The following is an 11,883-nucleotide window of genomic DNA, read 5'->3' as shown; positions in this document are numbered from 1 at the left end:
CTTTTTCTTTTTCTTTTTCTTTTTCTTTTTCTTTTTCTTTTTCTTTTTCTTTTTCTTTTTCTTTTTCTTTTTCTTTTTCTTTTTCTTTTATCTTTTTCTTTTTCTTTTTTCTTTTTCTTTTCCTTGAAATAAGGGACTGATCACATTCATTATAGGAGAACTGGAAAACAGATAACCTTGGGTGATTTTTCCCCACCCTGAATTCTGCGGCTCTGCTGATTTTATTAGTTTTTTTTTTTTTCATCTGGGGTGAAACTACAAGGCTGTCATTTGATACTCTTGTATGTTAGATTTTAATCAACATTAGCCTAAATTGTATTTCTAAATCTAAAAAGTCTGTAAACAGGGGAACATTTTCACTGGCTCTTGCTCAAAGTTTCCCTCTCTGGATTAAATGATTTATCAGTTGTTTCCCATATGGCTTAAGAAATAGCTTAGTTGAGACATATGCGGCCGTCACTAGAATTTACTTAACTTCCGAACACTTAAGTAAGAGGAATGGTAAGAAGGACATGGGATTTTGTCTTGAAGAAAGCTCAACACCAAGAACTCCTCTGAGGTAACAGGGAACTTTTCAGCCCTGAAGGGGAAATAAATGGAAATGGAAAGTGTAGCTGTGTACAAACGAGCCAGAGCAATAAGGGCAGGCTTTTTCCACACCATATAGGCTGAACTGCTGACTCTAGACCCGTGCTCAGGCATGCTGAGACAGAAACACAGCTGGTCCGTGGATTCAGGGAAGGACTGTGGGCACCTCAATGATCCAGGCTGCTGTGCCTCAAAGTTCAATGTTGCTTATATTAGAATAAATGATTTTTCTGTCCAGCTTGATACAACCCTTGGAGGGAGACCCAGGAATGAAAAACATGCCAGAGAAATGAAAAGTATCTAAGATACTTTATTTTATTTTATTTTTTTTTAATAGAAGTGGTATTCTGAAGTTTTCAGGAAAATACAAAAACCAAGTTTTCTAGGATATACAGGAAGATGTATTTAAACCTCTCTAAACAAAGCAATGAAAGACTGTCTTGGTCTGGATTAGAGCAGGTCATGAGTTTAAAGAGTGGAAGTTCTTCCCAAGTAAACACATACGGGGACCAGCCTTGTTACATCCTTGAGGCAGAGCCACACAACCTTGTCTGCAATTCTGAACTTGTGTGAATATTTCCATTTCACAGGTCGATGAAGATGAAGAGCCAGTCTTCCTCCCTCCCACATTTACATGGGCTTCAAGATTTTGGTCTAAAGGTATTTGGCATCTTCACCCTTCCTGCCAAACTCTATCTTTGAAAAGCTTTATCTTCAGCAGAAAAAGAGATGTCAGGTGACTGATGTGAAGGGATTTAGCTAGGACCGGTCCAAGGACTGCTGTTAAAAGCCATCTTCACATCAAGCCCATTTTTAACAAATAGCATCAGTATGTTTGGTGTTATGTGTTACAACGGGGCTTCTGGAAGAGGGTTTTTTACATTAATATTAAGTACAGTGTAGATTAAGAATTCAGCAAAACATATCCTGAACATTTGTCATCTTTGCAGAGACGAAAGACATTAATTTTTCAAAGGAACATTTCCATCATTATCAGCCTCAGCTAAGCTGAAACCATGAGTCTGATCGCAGAAATGAACTTGAACCACAAAGATCTTTTTGGATATTGCTCAGTGGTGTCATATAAAAGCAAAATAAAGAGATAAGCTGGAAAGAGGGGCAGGGTAAACAGGCATATAGCCACAACAGTCTAGACACAAATTCTCTTTTAGTAAAACACTATCACATCTTTCCATTTTCCAGTATCTTTGGTTAAAATAACAATAACTTGTGCTAGTTTATTAGGCTGCAGATTAATGGGAACCCTGCTGGCTTTTGTTTCTTTAGCCTCACTGTGACATATACAGAAGGAAGCTAGGAAATTCCTGCAGGTCACTTCTCATGTGGAGAAAATGCATCATCCCACCAGCAGTGGAACATGCTCCTTGCTTGGGGAAATCAGAGCTGTAAGGAAACAGAATGAAGGGGAGCCACCAGGAGCCGTGTCCACCTCCACAAGATAAAAATGTTTCAGACCTTTGAGCTTTCTTTTTTCCCACCCATGGATGGAAAATCCCCTTTTCAAATCCAGAAATGTCCTTTTACGTTGATGTTTCGGATCATTTTGATGGAACAAAATAGAAAACCTACTTGAAAATGAGCAAAAAACATGGGAAAAGTCTAAATGCAGAGTATGAAATCTCATAAATCTGAACTGCAATTCATTGAACTCAAGGTGCAAAAATAAGTTCAATTCCCAGCCTTTCCTTTTTCCATAAAAAATGGGAATGTTCTAGCCCACTCTTCTCCAAAAACCTCTGCAGATGACCGGTGTTACTCTTCCTCCACAAACCATATTTATTATTTCTCAGCCAACTCTGTAATTACTGAACTCTGGAAACATAATTTCATTGTTGTGCTGAAGTATGCAGAGATGAACCAGAGCTGACTGAGTATCCAGCAGCCATCTCAGATTCACTCATACAGGAGCTTTGCAATGTTTGTGGGATTCGTATGGCTTTAAATCTCATTGTTACTTTTTTCCTATCTCCAATTCTTGTACTTCAATAACATTTGAACATTCAAGGATTTAGATCTGACCATTGCTATTTCTCTCCACTTATTATTCGGTGTAGGTGCTCTATGATGTTTGCATTTCACTTAGGCTGGAATGGATGCTGATGAAAATGATGTGAGCAGTGTTTTGGGAAAAAGCAGAAAGACAAAGTTGCTGGATCTTCAGGAGGCACAGACCCTCCCCAGGCTCCAGTGAGATTTGAACTCACGACCCCTGGTTTACTAGACCAGTGCTCTAACCCCTGAGCTATGGAGCCTCTGGATCTGCCATTATTTTTTGCTTCCAAACATTTCATACAGTAATTTTCTCAGTTAATTCTGGAGCATAACCAAAACCTGCTTTGCCGGGAAGAGCTGTTCCAAGGATTCTCTCATCTCTTTCCAAATGGCTCTAGCAGAAATCAGTCACAAAAGTAGTAACATAGCATGTCAACCCATACCTGTTTTTTACTCTTCTTCAGCTCATCCCAGCAAGGACATCAAGAACCAACCAAGTAGCTTGGGAAAAGTTTACTTTTGATTAACAAACAATAAATAATATTTTCCCTCTTAGCAGTGGTTGCACTAAGTTATCAAACTGGGTAGTTAAGCTTCTAAAAAATAGAAGTGGGATTCTTTGTATCCCACTACTTTCCTTTGGAAATTGGCTCTGTGTTTGGTTTTCTCCTCTCTGCCCTTCAAACATGTCAGTGCTTTCTTTGGAGTCCAGGATGTGCTTCAGGCACTGTGGCTGATGTGTGCACTTTCACATTTCTAAGTTATTCTTTGGCATCTGAATTTTCAGTGTTTTCCTCCTTCCTGTAGTTTCATTCCTCACTGAAGGCAGTCAGAACATAAAAAAAACACTCCCACCCTTCATTCCCTTTCCTCCCTCATTAATCCTCTGATTAGACATCAAGAGCCTCAGGTGCCACTAGTTCAGTGTTGCTATCAACAAGGAGTGTTTTTCTGTTGGTTTACATTTGCATGGCACAGCTCTGTGCTTCTGTCCAACCCTTGTCTGGACTTTTTGACAAAGGACTGGTTGGATTGGATTTAACCAGGGAGTGAGATTCCTCAACAAAACTGCTTCACACATCCAAAGTTACTGGATGATATTTCATTGGGATGTGTCATTTCTTGGAGAATCCTCCAAAGTGCACACACACAGCAGTGGTAACAGGTATCTCGTGCCTCTTTCTTACTTCTCTTACTTCTGTGGAGTCTGGACTTGTTCCATTTGTGGCAACACAACACAGAAGTCACAGCCTGCTGGGATGTGTGAATGGTTTATTTTTTTCTTTTTGCTAGAGAATTCTTTGCTTTGGACTCACTGCTGATTTTCAGAACCATGATGGCTGTCAGTCATTGGGGTCCTGGTCATCATGTTGTTGTTCAGCATGTTTGCATCATGCGCCATCACGAAGCTCCAGCAGGTGCTTGAATGGGGGGAAAGGGGATGTTCAATGCCAAGAATTTTGCAAATACAGCATGCATTTTCTGCCTCCTCCTATCCTCAGCATCCTGACCTTTCACATGTTCTGTGCTCTAAGCTACAGCTTTGCAGCTTTACAGCCAGTCATTCGACATGATGGCTTTCTCTGTTAAAACCAAAGGCAATTAAATCAGAAAATAAATTCCCTTCAAAGGGGGATAACATCTGCATCAAGTCTTTCCAGGCAGTGGAAGCACCATCCTGAAGAGGCCGGTTGTGCTCAGGCATGGCCAGGACAGCGGCCTTACAAAGGAGGCTGAGCTGCAAGTGGCTGGATGCACGCTGCTCCCTGCACAGCAGTGCTCAGCTCTGGGCAAACGGATCCTGTGGCTGCAGCCACACTTAGTGCACGAGGCCAAATGAGCATCAGGCTCAAGTCTTGCCTCCAATTTTCCTTGTGTCTGTTAGTTCAAAGCCAGGTTCCATAGTAACCAAACATTTTTTATAGTTTTCCAAGTGGTTTAATTTCCTCTGCAGCTCTGCTGTGATGGATTTTTGACAATGCGGATGTACCAGAGTGCTTTGGGTGAGTCAGACTTTAAACAAACCTTCATTTGTGCAGCACCGGCCAGAGCTGAAGATGGAAAACAAATGTGATGGCCTGCATGGTGGGAAATCAAACTGTGTGAATTCCACTTTTGAAACCTTTCTTTCCTCCTTATGTCTGAAAATCCTCTCACAGAGCAGCTAAAGCCTCACTTGTGCTGTGTGATGTTCATTAGCTGCCTTGCTGTTCCTCCTCCCCTACTCTCCCTGCTGGTCCCTGTCCTATTGCTCTCCCACCTGACACTCACCATCTCCTACCCTGGACATCTCCATGTCTTCTGAGCCTTTTCTTTTGCATCTTTCTCAAGGCCACTGTGACCTTTTTCTCTGATGAGGCTGTGGCTCCAAATTTGCCCCCCTTATCTGTCACTGAACCTGTCCACCCAAAAGAGGCAGCACGGAAGATGCTGCAAGGGTGAAGCTATGTTTGGGGATAGAGGAGGATGTTATCATTTCATGTGGGTTCAGAAAACTGCAGGACCTGCTGAGGTCTACATATATCTGATATTTGCAAGAAGTTGGTGCATCCCTTCAGCCCCTTAATTAATGGGTCCCAAATATAAATCAAAGCACAGCAAACAGCAGGAGAAACCATGCAGCTTTCTGAGCCATTGCAGACAGTGCCTGAGCTGCAGAGCTGCAAAAGCTGCCAGAGTTACAAAACAGCTCAGGAGCATGGGAGCAGTGGGACTGATCATGAACCACCTGCAGAACTCTGGCCAGGCAGGACAGCAACCTGATGCACCAGCCTGAATTTTCATTTTTAAAATGCATAACACAGCAAAGGCATGGAAGGGGAGCTGTTTGCATGAGGATGTTCTCAGAGGCAAGGTCAGAGCTGGGAGAGCTGCACTGCAGCATCTGAAGCCAGTGCTGCTTATCCATACGTGCCCCAAAGGCATGTGATGATCATTTAGCCCGCAGAAGAGAGGTTCTAAGCCAATCTGGGGCTTTTTCCATTATCTGACTTAATTTGGGGCTTCTTTCCTACCTATTTTTTCTCCTAAACTGCTTCTCTCCTTCTGTGTTTTGTGCTTTCTTGGACCCTTTATCCTGGCTATAGAGGTTTTGGGAGCAAACTGGAGGGATCCTTTGCCCAGATATTAAAGTAGTGAGGCAGTTGTGGTCAGTCAGTGCAGAAAAGTTTCAATCTCTCCAATGATAAATGGAGAAAACAGTGATTTGACTGTTGCTTTATCCATGGGCAGAGACTGCATCTTCTCTGGCTGTAGACAAAACAGAACTTCCGGGTGCTCATGGAAATGAGCAGAGACAATCAATTAAAATGGAGGGATTTATAGACTTTAAGTTATTAACAGAGTAATTAAGTAGTGTTTAATCAAATGAGATGATGGGAATGCAGACCTGAAATACAAATCCTGGCAGCAGAGCCCCTGTCAGTCAGTGATAGCAAGGGTAGAAACAACAGCACAAAGGCAGGGCAAGCTAATGCAGATATGCCTGGCTTCTTCTGCCTGTCAAGAAGCAAGGTGCACTGAAGTTACATGAGTGTGTTGAAGCTCAGCTAGTCAGTAGCAAATCCTTAAGCATCTGAGGGATAAACCTGTAAAAGAAGTTGGGTCCAGATAATGGAAGCTGAAGGCAACATCTGGGCTGGTTGGTGGGGTCTTGCCAGGGAGCTGGATGGTGTCTGCACCTTCACGGGTCTGTGCAGGCCACCATGCTGCATGGAAAAATCCAGCTGATGTCTGCCCCAGCATAATAAATAAATTAATTAATAAAAGTGAAATTGGAGCCATTTCTTGCTGTAGAGTAGCTTTTTACCAAGCCCTTGCATCAATGAGATGCTGTTTTGATGCTTTATTAAGCAAAAGATCATCTCTTGGTAAGCCCTCAGGATGCCAATTCAAAGAAACAGACTGGTTTGAATGGTCTGTGTGTGACTGACCACTTTTCAAAGTCTAAGCTTCAAGCTGGGGATGAAATACTGGCAAAAATGGAGTAAACGTGGAGAGAACAAGAAGCAAAGGGAGTGAAATAGAGCTTAGTGTGTAGCATTTGATCAAACATTGGATAACAAGAAACCCTAACATCCCCACACGTACTACTGTAAAAGTGGTAAATATGAGCCGTCCCAGGCTGGCTGGGAGACCTCACATCCAGCCTCCACCTCAGTGCTGTGCACTCGGCTGTCACTTGGATGATTCCCAGGCAGAGCAGAAAGCAAGTTCCTTCCCCACAGAGCCACTTGCGCACCACGCCTTGGGGCCTTCACGTCAAAGAGGCAAGTCCTGCAGAGCTGGGGTAGAAAAGTCCTGTCTGGGGTACCTGGAATTTAAGAGCAGTGCTTATGGAGACGGTCAGCCTGGGGGAAATCAGGGAGAGGATGGTCGTGGTCCGTGAAGCCCTTAGGCACCAAAAGGTCTCATGGCAGGGGGAAATGTACAGCAGCAATGAAAGAGGATGCTGAGTTTCAGGGTCTTAGTTGGAAGATGCACAAAGAAAAACATCAGTACAAAGGGTTAAAGGGTGACTCAGAAAAAGCCACATTGTATCTATTATTCCTGGTCTTTTTGTGGAAGAAAATTGCTCTCTTTGAAAGAAATCGGAAATTAAGACTGTCCATCCTCCCAAGCATAGAAAAACACAAACCCTCATTAGGTGGGCTGAAAAGCAATTCTCGGGCCTTTATCCGACAAGCTAAGAGCATGACTCTGTCTATAGCATCTAGGGAGAAATGACGAATTACCTGGCATGGGTTCAGCGCCTGAGCTTGGCATTGGGTAAGCACACAAAGAAGCTTGAAGCCAATCAATAACTTTGTACAAACCCTGCCGAAAGCAACCCTTTGAGGGATACAGTGAGGACATAACACCAATAAAATAATTCTGAACTTCCCATGCAGGAACATGTGCTTGGAGCACGGTTTACAAGAGCAGCTGGGCTCGTAGCATGGGAACACATGGCTGAGCCATGAGAGACACTGGCTGGAAGAAGGAAATAGGGGAAACAGTTTGGTACAGGCTGTTTCAGACACTGCTTTGAACAATAATATGGTTTGAATGTGTACAGATGCTGGGAGCACTTTGATGAGAAATAAATGCTTCTGGTAATAAAAAGTGCTGGAGTGGTGTGAACGAGAAAGGCTTGCTGGTGCAGTACGGTTGGAAAGGCTGCTTCATTGCTTTCCCACTGCAACTGCATTTCTCAAAATCAGTGTTCCCTGAGATACTTTGATATTTTTACCTCGGTGCTAGGCCCTTGCAGGGCCATGAGCTGTTCTGGAAAGCAGTCACCACTGCTGGCTGACTTACACAAAGGTCGCTGACACAGCAGGGGCTGCCGCTGCCACCCCTGTGCTTCAGCTCCCATCAGCACCAGGCACCAGACATGCTGGTGCTGTGCCCAAGCAGCTGGGGCTGTCTCCTGGTTCAGTGCCCGTGTGATCTCTGCCACCACTCCGGAAGCCTCCCCTGGCACAGCTCCTGCTCTGCGCCAGCTCCAGCAGGTAACGGGGGGCTGCTGAGGCCTGCCCCAGGCCACGCAGGGTGTTTGCAGCTCACCTTGGGGCAGTGCCCCCCGCAGGATTATACCTACATCCTCAGATGTAGTGTCTGGAGGATGCAAGACTTGCAGCTGCTTCTTTTTTTACCACAAACACTTCTGCAAGTAGCTTATTTTCCATGGCCTATAGGAAAATCTGCCTCTTTCATAGATTCAGCAGATTCTGCTCCTGTTGGACAAGTAATGTTAGTCCATCCCAGGCTTTCTCCTTGTTGGAAAACTGTGATAATCCTCTACCAGCTGGTAAGAGATTGCCAGCTGTACTGTGGTGGTGCAGCTAGGATCACTAGCAAAGCACACATGAGCACCTGCCTTACTGCGCAGGCTGTGTGAACTGAAGCAAGACTTATTTATTTCTGTGTCTCCTGCACTGCTGGAAGAGTTCTTCTGAGGGCCTCTGATGGAAATGCTGCTGTGGAAAGTAAAGAATACTAGAAGGAATAATAATTGCTAAAAGAGACATAAATGCTAATCTGTCTGGTAGGTTCCTGCTGTGCAGACAGCCACTGCTGCCAGCAGGCTTGGTGATAAAGGAATTTTCTGCTGGTGGAGTCCGAAGGATCTGAAATATCTGGCCCCTAAGCCCTTCCACACAGTGCCTTGGCCAAGTCCTTCTGAAAGGATTGTCCAGGGTGATTATGAAAAGACTGTTAATGGAGGCATCAGTGCAGGATTTTCTTGTTCAGTGTGAGCTATGTTTCTGAGAAACTGTCTCTGGATTTGTGTTTTGTTGTCTGTGTGATGGACTGCCTGAATCTAAGCTGCATTTACGGTTTGGCTTCAACTCCAAGAAGCACTTGATTATCAAAAAGATATAAAGTTCTTCCCCAGCATTTCTGCAGGAGATGTTTCTTCCGTTCAAAATCAGCACTAATAGATTATATTAGTGCCAAGCACAAATACAGGCTGGGCAGAGAATGGATTGAAAGCAGCCCTAATGAGAAGGACCTGGGGGTGTTGGTTGATGAGAAGCTCCACAAGAGCCAGCAATGTGTGCCTGCAGTCCAGAAAAACAACTGTATGCTGGGCTGCACTAAAAGTAGCATGGCCAGCAGGGCGAGGGAGGTGATTTTCCCCCTCTGCTCTGCTCTCGTGAGACCCCACCTGGAGCCCTGTGTTCACCTCTGGGGCCCCCAGCACAAGAAGGACAGGGAATTATTAGAGCAAGTCCAGAGGAGGCCATGAGGATGATCAAGGGACTGGAGCACCTCTGCTATGGGGACAGGCTGAGGGAGCTGGGGTTGTTCAGCCTGGAGAAGAGAAGGCTCCGGGGAGACCTTACAGTGGCCTGCCAGTGCCTAAAGGGGGCTGCAGAAAGCTGGGGAGGGACTATTTGCAGGGTGTGGAGTGATAGGACAAGGGGTGATGACTTTAAACTAAAAGAGGGTAGGTTTAGATTAGATATAAGGAGGAATTTCTTTACTCTGTGGGAGGTGAGGCCCTGGCCCAGGCTGCCCAGAGGAGCTGTGGGTGCCCCATCCCTGGCAGTGCCCAAGGCCAGGCTGGATGGGGCTGGGGGCAGCCTGGGCTGGTGGGAGGGGTCCCTGCCCATGGCAGGGGTTGGAACTGGATGGGCTTTAAGGCCCCTTCCAACCCAAACCATTCTAGGATTCTTATGATACTGTGATTCTATGTGTGAGCACAATGCTCAGTTGGGCTGTTGACATAGCTTTACTTTTCTTCTGGAATAGATCCTTTGCCTCCTTCATGCAGCAAGATGTAGAAGCCATCCTGCTGTCAGGCAGGATTTGGCACGTACCTAGGAGCAGTCTTGGTGAAGCTGGTTGCTTGGGCTCTGACACGCAGCCCACCCTGTCCAGCTATTGTTAGCTATTAAATTAGGATAAAGATAATTTAGTGCGAGATGGTAACATGGTGGCAACTGTGATGGTTGAGGAATTCAGCAGGGTGGGGTTTGGAAACTTAACACAATTGCACAATTTGGGGTTAAAATGTTTATTTCTTATTGTCTTTCTATGCCAGCAACCCCCTTCTGGCTGAGATGTTTATCTAATACAGTTGGCTCCTCCAGTTCTCACGACTGATTTTTGCCCTGGTCAACCCTGTCATGCTGGCTACTATTTGCTCGGGGAGCATTATGCATTGCAGTTACCCATATTGACTGTTTTAACTTAAACTTTATCTTTTTAGCTGCAACAAAATTAAATACTACCTGACTGTTTTGGCAATAGCAGTCTAAGGATAGATCCCCAATGCTTGTTGCAGATTCCAAGCACTGGAAAAAAATCTTTCAGGTTATTTCTCCTATTAGATGGTTCCTGTCTGCATGCCTGTTTTTTTTATGATCCAGACTGTCTGATATTGCTGTTGAGTTGTCCTAGTTTTACCTACGAGATGCGGAGTATGAAAAGCAAAACACGGCAGTTAGAATGCTTCTGCTTTTCATGGAAAATAAAAGCTTCCACTGTGTTCTTTGCTTTTACCCAGAGATCAGGGAAATTGCTACAAAGTGGAAATGTTTGTGTATGACAAATTAGACCTTATTGGCATGGATCATGGATAATTTTAGCAATCTTCAAAAATATATTCTTTAAAAAAGTTATATAAAGGGAATCACAGGACAGTGACCTGCTGCTGCTATGTAAAGGCGAAAGCTCAGTAATGGGCAGCATCTCTTGCAATAAAGAAACAAAACAAAGCTCAGATGTTTGTTTTCCACAGCTGGAAAGATCCATCCTGAAGTAACAGCATGCTTTGGTAACATTATTTACAGGGCTATTTATCTACAGCAAAAGAAATTGTTACATCACTTTGATTTTTCTGGCAAATCAACAATAACAGCCTACTGGAGCCCAGCTTTCAACTCAAATCTTGCGATACTGTTGATGAGAGACCACCTCATCATCCAAACAAAGGCTTGAAAATGTGATGGACTCTGTAAATGGCATGTACAGACCCCAGTAATCATTCTATCAAAAGCTGGTAAGTTGTATATACAATCAATTATAAGAAACCCATCAATTTTCAGCAGCATATTTGATCTGATGCATGGAGAAGAAAAAACACATTTTGCTCTTGTACTTGGAGCCATAGCTGAAAGAGGTTTTTTTTTTTTGGTTGTCGTTGCTTTGTTTTGTTTTAGATCATTCTGACAATAGGAAGATGAAGCTAGCTAAGTGAAAGCTGAAAAAGTAAATGCAATATTACATGGGCACGGAGCTGCTCCTGGCCTTAAAATGAACCCTGACGTTTGGGTTTACTCTCCTGCACTTGCCCTGCCTGCTTGTGCCTGTGAGGAGCCAAGATGCAACCATTTCCTTAAAGTTGCTGGTTTCCTTTAATGTACCCTTGTAAAAGTTTTTTTTGTTTGTTTGTTTGTTTGGATTGAGTAAGAGTTCAAGCTCTGCAAAAATTGTCTGATGTTTGGAATAAACATCTTGCTGCAAGGGTGCCCATTCTGTTCCCCGTGCTGAGAGAACAAGAGTCATTTCTGGAATGCAGCTGCCCCTCTCAGGCTGCTGTAACTTCTCCCTGGAGTCCCCCTTGGAATACAAAGCTGGCCGAAATTTTACCCTTGACCCACTTCAGATTAGCAAAGAGTAAAATCTGACTTTTTCGGAGAACTTAATGTAGCCGTTAGTGCCGGTTAGGCCTAGAGAGATTAGCAAGCACCAGTCAAATGCTGCCTTTCCAAGAATTGTCAAGAACACTTTCGAAACTTAAAAAAATATATATTTCTTAGTATCATATTAACCACTTCCAGCCCCCCAAGG

At 44.0% G+C, this 11,883-nt stretch overlaps 1 non-coding gene across 1 annotated transcript; it reads right to left on the bottom strand.

The window, feature by feature from the left end:
* Positions 1-2,788: 2,788 nt before the first annotated feature.
* On the bottom strand, positions 2,789-2,861 carry TRNAT-AGU. The gene has a single exon. It is a non-coding gene; the product is annotated as a tRNA-Thr (tRNA).
* Between the last annotated feature and the right edge of the window lie 9,022 nt (positions 2,862-11,883).

The sequence above is a fragment of the Cygnus olor genome, chromosome 19 (assembly GCF_009769625.2).
Source record: "Cygnus olor isolate bCygOlo1 chromosome 19, bCygOlo1.pri.v2, whole genome shotgun sequence".
Lineage (NCBI taxonomy): Eukaryota > Metazoa > Chordata > Aves > Anseriformes > Anatidae > Cygnus > Cygnus olor.
This window is presented reverse-complemented; position numbering and strand designations above follow the sequence as displayed.